Source organism: Mobula hypostoma, chromosome 1 (assembly GCF_963921235.1).
Source record: "Mobula hypostoma chromosome 1, sMobHyp1.1, whole genome shotgun sequence".
NCBI lineage: Eukaryota > Metazoa > Chordata > Chondrichthyes > Myliobatiformes > Myliobatidae > Mobula > Mobula hypostoma.
This window is the reverse complement of record NC_086097.1, coordinates 41790347-41806314: the sequence shown is the minus strand read 5'-3', so window position 1 is coordinate 41806314 and position 15968 is coordinate 41790347.

Here is a 15968-nt window from a genome sequence, read left to right as displayed (position 1 = left end):
CGGGTCTCGCCAATATATAGAAGGCCACATCGAGAGCACCGGACGCAGTACATCACCCCAGCCGACTCACAGGTGAAGTGTCGCCTCACCTGGAAGGACTGTCTGGGGCCCTGAATGGTGGTAAGGGAGGAAGTGTAAGGGCATGTGTAGCACTTGTTCCGCTTACAAGGAAAAGCACCAGGAGGGAGATCAGTGGGGAGGGATGGGGGGGACGAATGGACAAGGGAGTTGCATAGGGAGCGATCCCTGCAGAAAGCAGAGGGGGGGGAGGGAAAGATGTGCTTAGTGGTGGGATCCTGTTGGAGGTGGCGGAAGTTACGGAGAATAATATGTTGGACCCAGAGGCTGGTGGGGTGGTAGGTGAGGACCAGGGGAACCCTATTCCTAGTGGGGTGGCGGGAGGATGGAGTGAGAGCAGATGTGCGTGAAATGGGGGAGATGCATTTGAGAGCAGAGTTGATAGTGGAGGAAGGGAAGCCCCTTTCTTTAAAACAGGAGGACATCTCCCTTGTCCTGGAATGAAAAGCCTCATCCTGAGAGCAGATGCAGCGGAGACGGAGGAATTGCGAGAAGGGGATGGTGTTTTTGCAAGAGACAGGGTGAGAAGAGGAATAGTCCAAATAGCTGTGAGAGTCAGTAGGCTTATAGTAGACATCAGTGGATAAGCTGTCTCCAGAGACAGAGACAGAAAGATCTAGAAAGGGGAGGGAGGTGTCGGAAATGGACCAGGTAAACTTGAGGGCAGGGTGAAAGTTGGAGGCAAAGTTAATAAAGTCAACGAGCTCAGCATGCATGCAGGAAGCAGCGCCAATGCAGTCGTCGATGTAGCGAAGGAAAAGTGGGGGACAAATACCAGAATAGGCACGGAACATAGATTGTTCCACAAAGCCAACAAAAAGGCAGGCATAGCTAGGACCCATATGGGTGCCCATAGCTACACCTTTAGTTTGGAGGAAGTGGGAGGAGCCAAAGGAGAAATTGTTAAGAGTAAGGACTAATTCTGCTAGACGGAGCAGAGTGGTGGTAGAGGGGAACTGATTGGGTCTGGAATCCAAAAAGAAACGGAGAGCTTTGAGACCTTCCTGATGGGGGATGGAAGTATATAGGGACTGGATATCCATAGTGAAAATAAAGCGGTGGGGGCCAGGGAACTTAAAATCATTGAAAAGTTTAAGAGTGTGAGAAGTGTCACGAACATAGGTAGGAAGGGATTGAACAAGGGGGGGATAAAACCGTGTCGAGGTATGCAGAAACGAGTTCGGTGGGGCAGGAGCAAGCTGAGACAATAGGTCGGCCAGGACAGGCAGGTTTGTGGATCTTGGGTAGGAGGTCGAAATGGGAAGTGCGGAGTGTGGGAACTATAAGGTTGGTAGCAATGGATGGGAGATCCCCTGAGCGGATAAAGTCAGTGATGGTGTGGGAGACAATGGCCTGGTGCTCCTTAGTGGGGTCACGATCGAGGGGTAAATAAGAGGAGGTATCCGCGAGTTGTCGCTGTGCCTCGGCAAGGTAGAGGTCAGTACGCCAGACTACAACAGCACCCCCCTAATCGGTGGGTTTAATAATAAGGTTAGGATTAGTGCGGAGGGATTGGAGAGCAGAGCATTCCGAAGGAGTGAGGTTGGAATGGGAACAAGGTGCGATGAAGTCAAGACGGTTGATGTCCCGTCGGCAGTTAGCGATAAAGAGATCCAGAGCAGGCAGAAGACCAGAGCGGGGTGTCCATGAAGAAGAGGAGGGTTGAAGACGGGAGAAAGGGGTCATTGGTGGGGGTGGATGAGTCCTTGCCGAAGAAGTAGGCTTGGAGACGGAGACAGCGGAAGAAGAGTTCCCCATCATGGCGAACACGGAACTCGCTGAGGTGTGGGCGAAGGGGGACAAAGGTGAGGCCCTCACTGAGGACAGAGCATTCTGCCTCCGGATAAAGAGATCCAGAGCAGACAGAAGACCAGAGCGGGGTGTCCATGAAGAGGAGGAGGGTTGTAGACGGGAGAAGGGGTCATCGGTGGGGGTGTATGAGTCTTTGCCGAAGAAGTAGGCTCGGAGATGGAGACAGCGGAAGAAGAGTTCCCCATCATGGTGAACACGGAACTCGCTGAGGTGTGGGCGAAGGGGGACAAAGGTGAGGCCCTTATTGAGGACAAAGCGTTCTTCCCCCGCCTTACTGAGGACAGAACGTTCTGCCTCTGCCTTACTGAGGACAAAGCGTTTTGCCTCCGCGTTTTCCTCCATCTTCCAGTTTGCAGAGAATAATGTATACCAGCTTTGTTTTCTAAGCATATCGACTCAGCTGAGGCAACATGCTTGCTGTTTTGCACAGGACTCAATATTAGTCTTCTACAACATAGAATTTTGTATAATCATTTTTAATGACGTGTGACCACTCTTTCTCAAACCCGCTCAGCAGGTTTAGCTAGCACTCTGTGTTCTCTGGACCCTTTCTCCAGAATTGCCCCACCTCGTATGCGGTGCATAGATAGGTACTGTAAATAAACGTATCAACGAACAAATTTGCAGAATGGGGGTTTAATGGCATTTTTTGTTTAGGCTCAATACTCAGAAGAGTTGTTGTTATTTACAAATTTTTAAATTGTACTTTCAATTTCTAAGATCAAATCATAAATGTAGATTGGAAATGACCGAGCTCCCCTGTACTCATCCCTGTCGCAGTCTGAGTGACTCCAGTTTGAGCACTGCTCTTTTAACCTTCAGTTTTGTAGCCAAATGCCTTTTGTATATAAAGATGTATTTCCACTCCTGCAGCATCCTGCAGCTTCTTATCCAGGCTAGCTTCTGCATTCTAGCACATCCTGCTTACTGACAGCAATTTTCAGATTTTTTAACTTGAAATAAAGATCCAATTGTTCTGGTAAAGCCCATCAAATGATAAGGAGCCAATTTTCACCTTCATAACCTTTCTGTATTTCTTTCAATGGAATATAAAGAAGAGATTTGCTTAAAAGTCAAAATAAAATGGGCTGCTCACATGAAAGATCATGAAGAGTGAAAGTTTATTTGCTGTAATAATTTATTTGGGTTCTATCTGTGGTTCCACTTGCTCTAAGATAACTGTCAAAATCTGCACACTCTATTCAATTGCATGCATGCAATCAATTCAAAGTTCACATTTTACTTAGACTAGATATTGCCTCTTGACCTTTCTTGCTGAAGTCCACTTGCTCTCCCAACCTTACCAAAAGAACATCTGCTCCCCACTTCCTCTTAAGTTAAGTTCCCCTTAAGGTTTGAAAAAATTGTACCATGCTCATTCCACAGCAAAGTAATCCACCACATTTACCACATCCTCTATTCAGCACATAAGAACAGGAGTCCTGTATGTCTACAAAAGGGATGAACTATTCAAAGCTACAAGTTTCAGAATGACTTGAAATATCTTGACCCATATGGAAACTTCAAGTCAGGTAGATTAATAAATGGAAAACATCTGAATATACTGTGAAGCTACAGGAAGTTGTAAAGTTAGTTAGTTCCATCATGGGTAATAGTCTCCGTAATATCCGTAACATCTTCAAGGAGTGGTGCATCAGACGTCTATTAATAAGGGCCCCCATAACCCACATGCCCTCTTCTCATTGTTACCATCAGGAAGGAGGTACAGAAGCCTGAAGACACACAATCAGCGATTCAGGAACAGCTTCTTCACCTTCTTCAAAATGGACATTAAACCCATTAACACTACTTCACTTTTTTTATTATTTCTGTTCTTGCACTATTTTTAATTTAACTATTTAATATAGAGAAATATATATATATTTACCGTAGATTATTTATCTTTCACTATATTATCATGCATGCATTGTACTGCTGCTACAAAGTTAACAAATTTCATGATTCATTTATCTATATTTTCTTTCACAACCATTATCATGTTAATTTAATATCTATATTCCAAACTGTGGCCTTCAGGTTTCCTCTTGTAAATGAATCTTTGGAAGAAAAGGGAAATATCCAAGTATAGATCTCTAAGTAGAAGCTGTGTTCATGGTGGAGGAGTCAAAGCACTCCTTTCTTGTGCATTTGTACAAATCATTCTTTGAATTACTTGCTTCTGCGATGGGAGGCATGGGTGGAAGGGATTGTGTGGATAAGTGAGATTGTGCAGCATCCTCTTCAATTCATTAACCTGAGATGAAGCAACCTTTCTCAAATCTCCCAAGAGTTGTGTAAATGCATTAGAAGGAATCTCCAATTTGATTTCTGTAAGGATTAGGAAGAGAAAGCTGAAATATTTGATGATTGCAATCTTTGCCCAAAGATTTACCAACTGTACATCCTAGTTGCATATTAAATCGATCCAGTATAAGTACAGAAAAAGTTTCAAACCATACAATACTTTTTTAACATTATTTAATACAGAGTAAACTAAAAATTCAATTACAGCCACAAAGCTGTTTGCTGTTTCCCTAAAGCAAACTGTGGTTCAACTGTTTACAGTCTACCAGTGTGTATTTCTCAGGGTGGATGGCCTCTTTTAACTCCTAACTTCCAGTTCCTAGTATTTTATCAATACCTTGAGTAGATCCTTCTACTACCAAAGTCCTGCTTTGACAGGCTGACTCCTGATTTGTTTTTGGTGGTGCACCTTCCATAGTGGTGGAGAGTATCCCATCACACCCCTGACTTGTTCCCTGTAGATGGTAGAAAAACTTTGTGGAATCAAGAGGTTAGTCACTTGCCACAAGATACTGAGAACTGCTGGGCGTGAAAGGCACAGTACTTACGCAATAGGTCCATTTGAGTATCTGGCTGATGAGGACCCTCAGAATGTGTCAATGATATTGAATGTCCATTTTAGTAGCTAAAACTTCTTAGGGATGTTTATTGTCTGGCAATTTGGTGGCATTAATGTTTCTTGATAAGAGCAAATCAAATCTAGGTCATTCTGCTTGCAGGCATGGACTCATTTCCAGAAAAATGCAAATGAAATTGACCATTATGCAATTGCCCATTCTAAATTTATGTTTGAAGGCGGGTTATTTATGGACTATATGAATATGGTAGAGCTGAGGGCACTGGCTTGGGGAATTGAATAGAAGTGATGTTCTCAATTGTGGTGTCTGACTAACAACCACAACTATCTTCCGCTGTCCACCTGTGACTCCAGTCACTGAATTGTTTACTCTTTGATGTTCATTAACTTGACATGGCTCTTTGATGTTCATTTACTTGACATGGCTCTTTGAGGTCACACTTGACCAAATGCCACCTTGATGTCACTTTCATCCTGAATCTGGAATTCAGATCTGGAGTCAACGTTTTGACCAAGTCTGAAGTCTGAACTCAAGTGATCCTGGTGAAATCCTCATTTTTGATTCTGCTTTTGATGGAGAGCGGATGATGGCACCAAATTAGGCATGTCCCTGCTTCTGTGAATGGAGCATCCCTGGACAATTATCCTGTGCTGCTCTTAATATTCTTATCTGTACTCCTCAGTAAATGCTCTGTCTTGAAAGTAATTTTAGAGTGGGGGAATGAGGATATATCATAATGGTGATCATACTGGTTTTCCAATGGTCATGGCACCTTGCCGATGGTCAGTTTTGAGGTGGTAGGCCATTGCTATGCTAGTTTGTGGGGCAGGTCTTCCAGTTAAACATCAGTACCCTGTTGCTAGTGACAAGGACCTAACTATGTATATCAGACTTGGTGTTACTCTACTATGTCTGAACTTGGTTCCTAGGTCAATTGGCTATTAAGTTATTTCAGTGAACTAGCCATTTTTAAGACAATCCGATATTTCAGATTCCATCATGATTATGATTGTTTATTCCTTTAATTTCCAGATGATTGCCAGGTTTAAATTCCGCATCTACCAGGATAGGATTGGAATTCATGTGTTTTGAATCTCCATCATACAACCATAAAACCGTAAGATATTGGAGCAGAATTAAGTCAATTCACCCATCGGGTCTACTCCACATACAATCATAGCTGATTTACTTTCCTTCTCAGCACCATTTTTCTGCCTTCTCCCCAAAATGCACAACCTTTCACCTCAGGTGGTTGAAGAAGTTTGGTATGGTTCCCCAACTATTAAGGACTTTCTACTGGGGCACAATTGAGAGCATCCTGACTGGCTGTATGACTGCCTGGTATGGAAATTGTACTCCCTTCAATCACAGGATTCTGCAGAGAAAGGTGCGGACAACCCAGCGCATCTGTAGCTGTGAACTTCCCACTAATCAGGACATTTGCAAAGATAGGTATGTAAAAAGGGCCCGAAGGATCACTGGGGACCCGAGTCACCCCAACCACAAACTGTTCCAGCTGCTGCCATCCGGGAAGCGGTACCGCAGTATAAACGCCAGGACCAACAGGCTCCGGGACAGCTTCTTCCACCAGGCCATCAGACTGATTAATTCATGCTGATACAATTGTATTTCTATGTTATATTGACTGTACTGTTGTACATACTATGTATTATAAATTACAATAAATTGCATATTGCACATTTAGACAATAGACAATAGACAATAGGTGCAGGAGCAGGCCATTTGCCCCTTTGAGCCAGCACCGCCATTCACTGTGATCATGGCTGATCATCCACAATCAGTACCCTGTTCCTGCCTTCTCCCCATATCCCTTGATTCTGCTATCTATAAGAGCTCTACCAAACTCTTTCTTGAAAGAATCCAGAGAATTGGCCTCCGTGCAGATTTTTACTCCTTGTATGTGAAGGATGTCAATTCAGTTCAATGATCTTTGGCACCCTTACTAATCAACAACCTATGAACTTCTGTTTTAAATATACCCAAAGACTTGGCCTCCACAGACATCTGTGGCAACCAATTAACACCTCCTGGGTAAAGTAATTCGTCCTTCTCCCCATTCTGAAGGGATGTCCTTCTATTCTGAGGCTGTGCCCCCTTGTCCTTGTCCCTTCCACTATTGGAAACATCCTTTTCACATCCAACCTATCTAGTCTTTCAGTATTCATTTGGTTTCAATAAAATATAACCTCTGCTGCACCATCACTGCCCCTTCAAAGTTTAGCTGCAACGCTTCATATTTCCACCATGTGCAAATTTGACTATAAATTACTCTGAAAATTTTATCAGTGTAGCTACTGCCAAAAGATATATTATACTTGAATAGCTTAACAAAAAATTGCTGCAGTTGTTCCTCCTTAAGAATATGGAGCATTTCCTGCCTGATTTGAACAAAAGAACCCTGTTGATTTTCTTATTGCTTTCAAAGAGTTTCTTCATGGCCAAGCTTCCCTGTGGTATACTATTTCAGTATGAATAAGACATGTAATTATATTAGATAATTTGGCTTAACATGGTCAAGTCAGGTGGGGATCTTGATTATAATTTGCGATAGAATAACAGAGCTGAACATAAATTGTATTCTGATGCAATAGCATAGAAAGTTCAAAGTTTAAAATAATGCATTATCGAATAGATTTGTCACCATATACTGCCTCGAGATTCATTTTCTTGCAGGCATTACAGGAAAATAAAGATATACAATTGAAATAATGAAAGACTATACGTAAAAAGACTGACAAAGAACAAATTGTGCAAATGATAAAAAGTAAATCATTGTGGGCTGTAGGGCCTCTGCTGTGCTGTAATGTTCTACCTAAATAAGTAAATAAATAATACTGGGAGCATAAGTGGTAGAGTCCTTGAAGGTGAGTCCACAGGTTGTGGAATCAGCTCAGAATTGAGGTGAGTGAAGTTATCCATACTGGTTGAACCTGTCTTCGCCTGTTTTATATCTTAGCAATTGTTTTGCTATTGACTACAAACACTATCATCCGCCACATGCTGTTGCACAAATTCAGAATTTATCTTGATCTTTTCCTTTATGGTTACTGAGTTTTGAAGAGGTTAATTTATTTTTAGAGGCTGAAGTCATTTTGCTATATATCTTCCTCCTCAGCTATCCTTTAGCTCCACGGCTTTGATACTTGTGGTTCACTGCCAGTGCCAGCAGCTTCTCTAAGCATCCTGCCTGTGATGCAGCTATTAGATCTTCACTGGATCAACGTGTAATAACTCAGATCTGAATTAACAGGAAAAAAAGTGCCTTCCTGCTTAGCTGCTTAAATATGACTATCATTGTTCTGCATTGACTGCAGCCTCTTAATTTATCATCAGCTCAGTGAGTAAAATTGCATTGAATGAGAACAGCGGTATCATCATCTTGGGACTAATGGTATGCAGTCATGTTCTCCAAACTATATATTATGCCTTCATCCCTACTAGGCTGAATATCAACCCACAGCATCTATTGTATTTTATCTCCATAATAAGAATTGGGACTTGTGCCTTGGAACGACATAATATTAAAAAAAAACAATGTGTAAGCTTTTAATCTGCAGATTTCTACGCTTGAAACCATAGCATTAACATTAATAACTGTACATGGATAAAATATAACCTGCAAAATACAGTATATAGTGGCATACAGTATATAGTTCAAAATTATTCTAGTGCTGGTATAAATAATTATCCTTTTGTGTTTACATTTCACCCCATTACTTCTTTAACATGAACTTTTGGCAACAAGTCTTGGTTTTCCTCTTTTCCTGTCACTGATATGATTTGACCAGCTTCAGATTCCGTATTTCAAAGAGTTTGAATACTGTCTCAAGCTCTTTTGATTAGTATTAATCGCTTCAATAGATCTACCCATGGCTATTAATTACTGAAACCACAAATGGGTGTTAGGCCAACAGTGCAGTTTAAATTCTGCAATGTGAGAAAAATTACCCCTTATAGATAATAAAATAAATGAATGTAGCCTATCTTATGTAGCACACATTATGAGGGAGTTTCATTTTTTCCTAGCATGCACTTCGTATTTCTCTTTTCTGCGTAGTAATTGATAATATTTCCATTTCGAACCTGCTCTGCCATCTCAGCCATGATGAAATGGCAGAGTGGACTCAGTGGGATAAATGGCCTAATTCTGTTCCGATATCTCATGGTCTTAATTTGGTTCGTAATTTGTGGGTCAGTGGTAATGTAAAATAGCACACAAAACATTTATTATGTAGTCCAACAGAGATCATCGTAATCCAAGTCATATGTTGTATCTCATTGAAGGGCCCGCAGTGGAAAGGGTGAGCAGCTTCAAGTTCCTGGGTGTCTACATCTCAAAGGATCTACGTTGTGTCCATTACAATTGAGAAAAACACAAAGAAAGCATGATCGTGGCTATATTTCATTTGGAATTTTAGGACATTTGGTTTATAACCAAATTCTCTAGCAAATGTCTACAAACGTACCATAGAGAGCATTCTGACTGCTGTTACCCCCACCTGCTATGGAGCCTCCAATGCACAGGATCGAAAAAGGCTGTAGAGGGTTGTAGAACACAGCCAGCTCCATCACGTGCACAAGCCTCCCCTCCATCAAAAACAGTTTCAAGAGGAGGTGCATCAAGAATGGGGCATCTATCATTAAGGTCTCATCGTCTGGTACATGCCCCCTTCTTATTACTACCATCAGGGAGGAGGTATAGGTGCATACTCAATGTTTTAGGAACAGCTTCTTCCCATGCACCATCAGATTTCATCAATACAACTTCATCGTTCCTCTTTTGCACTATTAATATTCTTATTGTTACAGATAGTATCTTCTATGTCTTGCACTGCACTGTTGCCACAAAACAACAGATTTCATGACAGATGTTAGTGATAACAAACATGATATTAATTTTCGATCTATAGATTTCAGGAACAGGGCAGGCTGCTGACAAACCAATCAGATTATTGTTTCTACACTCTTGGGAAAACAGTCAATTGGAAAAGGTTTAGCTCATTACATTGAAAATAAGATGGTGATTGGAACACTTCCATGGAATTAAAACAGAAATTTAATCAGAGCAACAAATTATGACCGACTCTGATATTAAAATCTCAATTTCTCATAATTGAATAAGATTTACATTTTCTTTGGTTTTGGTGGGGTGCTGCTAACTAAATTAAATTCACTCCTTAAATAGGTATTCCACTTTTGATTTTGTTAGCAAAGACTTCACCCTGAGGTGGCACAGGTTATCATTGACAGTAACTCCATCATTTCCGTGTTTAATGCGTGTGGGCAGTCATTAGAAGCTGAGGACAATTTTATTTGGCAGTAAAATGAGTACTGACAATCGTGGTGATACTAATGGAACAGCTCGCAGACTAATTTTCTAATTCTTGCAAGGGCACCGGGAACATTGTTGAACTTTTCATCCCTCCATTTAGTTTCTCCACAATTTGACCCTTCCTGAAAATATGCAATTTGGGTGTAAGCTTCAGTTTTTTTTTTATGATAGCATAAAACTAACCTGCAGCCCACTTTACATAGCACTCAGTTTTTAACTAAACATCATGATTATTTTAGGATGGGTTTTAGTATTTTGATAACATTTTACACAAATTCACAATGTCAAGCTCGGCCACACAGTAGGTCCAGAGAACCCTAGTGTTGACAATAAGTCACACTGACTGCCTCTACCTCACCTGTAGCCTGTGTCCACACGAGTTTGACAAGCTCCTGATTGAATTCAGTAGACTGGAAAATGGGACCTTCAGCCCAACTTGTCCATACTGACAAAAGTGCCTTACAGAAATAGTCTCATTTGCCTGTGCTTGACCCATCCCCCTCTAAACATTCCCCGTCCATGTACCTGTTCAAATGTCTTTTAAGTTACATAATTATACCTGCATCTACTATTTCCTGTGGCAGCTTATTGTATATATGCATGACCCTCTGCATGAAAAAGTTGCTCCTCAGCTCACTTTTTACTTCTCACTTTAAAGCTAAACCCTTTAATTTTGGACTCTTATTGCAGGAAAGAAGACTAGTTATTCACATTATCTATGCCCCTCACCCTCTTATCCTGTAAGAAAAAAACATCCTCGCCTACCCAGCCACTCTTTATAAACCCAGACCAAGTAACATCCTCATAAATCTTTTTTGTACCCTTTTCAGTATGATGGCATTCTTTCTAAATCAGGGTGACCAGAAAGCAATGTATGACTCCAGATGAGGCCTTAGCGATGTCTTGTACATGATGTCCCAACTCCGGTATTCAACATCCTGACTGATATTGATAAATAAAGCATGTCAAATGCTTTCTTCACCACTCCGTCTACCTGTGTTGTCATCTTTAAGTAATTATGTACCTGTACCCCTTGCTCTCTCTGTTTTACAACATTCCTCAGGGCCCTGTCTTTTACTGTGCAAATCCTGCCCTGTTTTTTTCGTAACTTTTGTCTGAATAAAACTCCAGTTGTTTTAGATATGCTGAGAAATATCTAAAATTTAAAGGATAGTAACAGACAAATGGCCATATAAATGTTTTCTACATTTTCTTTAGTAATGTGACTTAAGCAGGAAATATAATGCAGAACATACTTCCATAGGACTGACCGAGAAAAGGTATGGGTGAGGTAATTCAGCTGATGTTAAAAGTGGCATCAGAGAAGACAATCCTGATTTCATGCACAAATGAAATATTTCAATTAAAGCAACAGAATTCTAAAGGATTGATTAAGTAGCAATGAAGTTTGATGTAGACAGTTATTCAATTTACAACTAAATTAATTATTAAAAATAAAAGAATTAGTACAAATAAGTTCTTTTAAATGGTTCTTTCATGTTTTTCAATTGTTGATTTAGTTTCGTAATGGAAAGATGTTCGGAAATGGAAACATGAGATTTAAAAGAGAAGTGAAGTGCTTTGTATGTGTAGCCAAGGTCATCTCCTGAAGCCAACTATCTATGTAACTTCCATTATTTTGAAAATAGTAGGATATGTTTCTTTTAAACCGGTGGAGTGGTGGAGTATGGGATGGTTTAGTCAATGGAGGGAGAGAAAGAAATAGCTAATTTTACTATTTAGTATCATAATATTAATTATGCTGAGTCTATTTATAGCCTGGTTAGAAACACAAGAAAACAGACACTGCAATATAAAGGTATGAAGATTATTAGACACCATAAGGGTTATGCATGAATCTCTGAAGCAGAGGCAAGCTCGTGAATTTAAACATAGATCTAGATATGTACGCTGTATACAGAAACAAGAAAGAGCACAGTTTCCTATTTCCCAACCTTTCAAAGAAAGGAATGAAATTAAATGAAGTGAATAGCTGTTTTGCTGTACATTAACATGTGCCAATGCAGTTCAACAAAGCTATTTATATCTTCAATAAAAAGTTTTAGTATGTCTTTGAAAAGATGGGAAAGGCACAATTGAGGGCATGTGCAAAACACATGTTACTTATTGTGTTTCACCATTATGGTAGAGAAGGAATAGAGGAGACGTAATTAATGGCTTCACACATTGCCTTTCACAGCTTCAACTTTGTACCAAATTAATTATTTATGTCATGTTGTGGCCACTGTACCATAGGAAAGAAGGCAGCCAATATACTCAGAGCAATAAAGAAAAGAGGTGAGGTCATTGTGAGAGTTTAATTGTGGCCAGGCCAGTGTCCCAGGCCTTTTTCAAAATAGGATCCTTTGGAAGTGTAGAATTACTGCATTTCAATGATCTGGTCAGCAGTTCAAGATTCAAACATTCAAAGTGTATTTATTGTCAACAAATGTATAAATGGCACAGCCTTGAGAAATGTTTGCTTAACAGGCAGTCACAAAGCAAAGAACCTGAAAGAAGCCAATTAAAATAAAATTAAGACCAACCCCCAGTGCCCACAGAGAAAGAGGAAAAATCAAAACAATAGAATCAAGCAGCAACAACAGCATTCCGAACCAAATTGACTCCTTAGATTGAAAACCCTGGAGCAGCCCGCAGTAGGCCCAAAGCCTTGGTATTCTGTTCATCATATTAGCAGGGCGAAGCGTGCAGCCGGGCGCAGCATTCTACCTGACTGCACTACAGCATTTTCAGAACCTGCTGGAAACATGCAGTAGGCCAGTAGTAGCTATGTGAAAGAGAAACAGTGGTGATGTTTCAGGTTGAAATCCCTTCTCGTTTTTATTTCAGATTGACATCCTCTTCAGTTTTTGATTTTCAGCTGAGATAATTTTTTGTTTTCACTGGATGGAGAGGACAGAGAAGAACCCACAATTTTGTGACTTTAGATCCGATGGTGCCAACGTAAGACATTAGAATGAGTAATGTAATCAATAAGTCCTAATTGGTCCCAACATTGAATAAATCAGTGAAAGGAATGAATCTCTTTGATTCAAAGAACAGACACTACAGTGACAGCAGCCAATAGAAGTTCTCAGTTTCTACGTAAGCTTTAATGGCTACCAAAGAGGGCACTGAGCTAGAAGTGCAATCAAGCACTTAACATGTGACACTCAAATGTATTTTCTTTCTTCTCAATGGAAAAACAGAGGAATTCCAGTAGATTACTTGAATATTCGATGCGATGACAAGGGACTCCAGCTACAAATAATTGTAGCGAAGCAGACTGTTTGACAAGATTGAACAAGGCAGTGACTGAGGGACTGAGGGCACAGAAAGGCTGTGGTACCAATAAACAAGCCCAGAGCTTGCACACAACAGAACTGAGGCCTTCATTTAAACCCTTGAATAGGAGGATATAGGATCAATGATGCAGGACACTGTTCATTCAGCACAAACAACAGTTTCTTCTTTGAATAAAGGGATACTATTATATGCATTGTAAAGCAATGACAAGATTTATTTGTGGCTGCTTAAAATAATAAAACTACTTGAAATTGCTTCTGGCCAGCAATCCAGCTGCTGCTTGTGAAACAATGAGAGAATGAGGTATAGAATTTTGCAACAGAGAAGCAGTCACCCTGCTCACACGCTCCCTGTGGCCCTATGTTTTCCTCAGCTTCAGTTATTTATCTTCTTTTCTATTAATAGGTACAATGTAATCTCTCTCAACTATGCTTGGTGGCAAAGTGTTCTATGCTCCAGCAACTCTCTAGATAAAGAAATTTCTCTTAAGCTTTTCTCTAATTCTCTCCAGTGACAATTTTAAATTGCCAACTCCTCAACCAGAGGAAAAGCTCTTTCTTTATTCATTCCACTGAAACGTTTCATCATGTTAAAAACCTTCATTCATTCTACTCCAGGACGTCTCCGCTCTAATGGAAATTGCTTGACTGTCTCAAGGATCTGCTCTCAAGGATAGATTTCCGTCTGTGACATTATTCCGGAGAGTTGCTTCATGCTCCAGAATAAAGTCGCTTTAGAATGGAGCACCCAAAATCATGCTAAGATCTGCATGGTGAATTATGTCTTTGATTAATTTACCATTATTTATTTGATCTTCATTCTATGTGGCTAAGCTCAACATTGCAATGATGTTTTTTTCTCACAAAAAAACAGAGTATTCCTCCAACCAACCTGGCATCCACGGATCCCTCAGTTAATGGTCAGGGTTCATAGCATAAAAAAGTTTGAGAACTCCTGTGCTAAAAGAACTCCAAAAATTTTGCAGGGCAAATTTATGACATAACCTATGATGCCTTTAAAACCCTCTTAAAACTGTATGTGGACATGTGATCAAGTGAGTTGACCAATATCTCCAGCATATATTTAAAATCAAAAATCATGAGTTTGTTTAAAGAAGTCGGCTTCAGCACTGGTGAAACTCTGAATGGTGTATCAGCCACTGGAGCAGTCTGGCTAAACTACGAGAGAAACCAGCAACAATTGCAAGTTGGGTAAGGACTTGGATGAGGAACAAACCGCTGGAGGAACTCAGGGGTCAGGCAGCACCTGTGGAGGGAAAGGAACAGTCGACTTAACGTCCTCCAGCATTTGCTTTTTTTTCACTCCTGATTCTAGTATCTTCAGTCTCCTGTGTGTCTATGTCTTGTTGTAGAGTTTCAATCCAAATATCAGTAATTTCTTTACCCCCAGAGATGCTGATCAACCCACTGAGTTCCTCCAGCAGATTATTTGCTGCTTTTGTGTCTCTGTGTTTAACTAGGCTCCATGTAAGTACTGTGAGCCACTGGTGTCTTGCACTAATCACTTACCTCCTTATCATTGTAGGGTGTCTGAGTGGCTGAATCTGCACATCTAGAATAGTATTATGGAGGCACTTCAAAGATCTGACCAAACAAGAATAGGCAAACTGGCAACGCATGTCCAACCAAACACATTCAATGACTTAGAGAAGCTCGTGGTATTTCAACTGCAGCAACAGTACCAGAGATTGCTATAGCTATTCTAGTTTGGATAAGTGTCTGAAATGCAGTTAAAGAATATGCTTTTTGTCATTCCTTGCTCATTAACATTGTCAAGTGTGGGCTTCAAGGAGTTCTGTCCAACCTCAAGTTAAAGGCCAGGTCCAGTTCTTGTTTCCGTTGTCTCGACTGCAATGCTTCAGTTCAACAAACAACCCCAGAGTGGGGCAGAGGAACAATGAAGAAGCTGTGCATTTTGTTTTGTGAAATAATGTTATCAGATCACTGTCACTTGTCATATTCAATGTGTGTTTGTGCTATGGGATTCCTGGCAATTACCCAGAGCACTATGAAAGGATCTGTGCACCAGAAAAAGGAATATTGCTTATCGCTGACATTTGTTAAGTACAACAAACTCAGGAGAGTGACAAATGGGGTGAGGGTGCCATCTTTTTAAAGATATATTGATTCACTAATGCAGGTGATGCTATTAAATGCAGCCAGCACACTTCCTTTCATTTCTGTTCTCTGCGCAATTACAATACTATTTCAAGACTGAAATGAAGGTCAGGTTATCAAATAGCATACAGCACCTGCACAACTTGAATTGAATTGCATTTTCCTTTCTAATGCAAATAATGGCCAAGATCAGATATTATACTTTGAAGCATGTAGGACAACCGTTAGACACGTTTATGTGACCCTCATTTCTCTTCTTGACTTCCAGTGAATAGTAGTGCTTTTTGAATCTTCTTCCTATTTACTAAAAAAATGTGCATGTTCATAACTATATAGCAGCATTGACAAATGAGCTGCCTTTTTGTATTACTGAAACTATAAATAAGAAGTGATTATTCC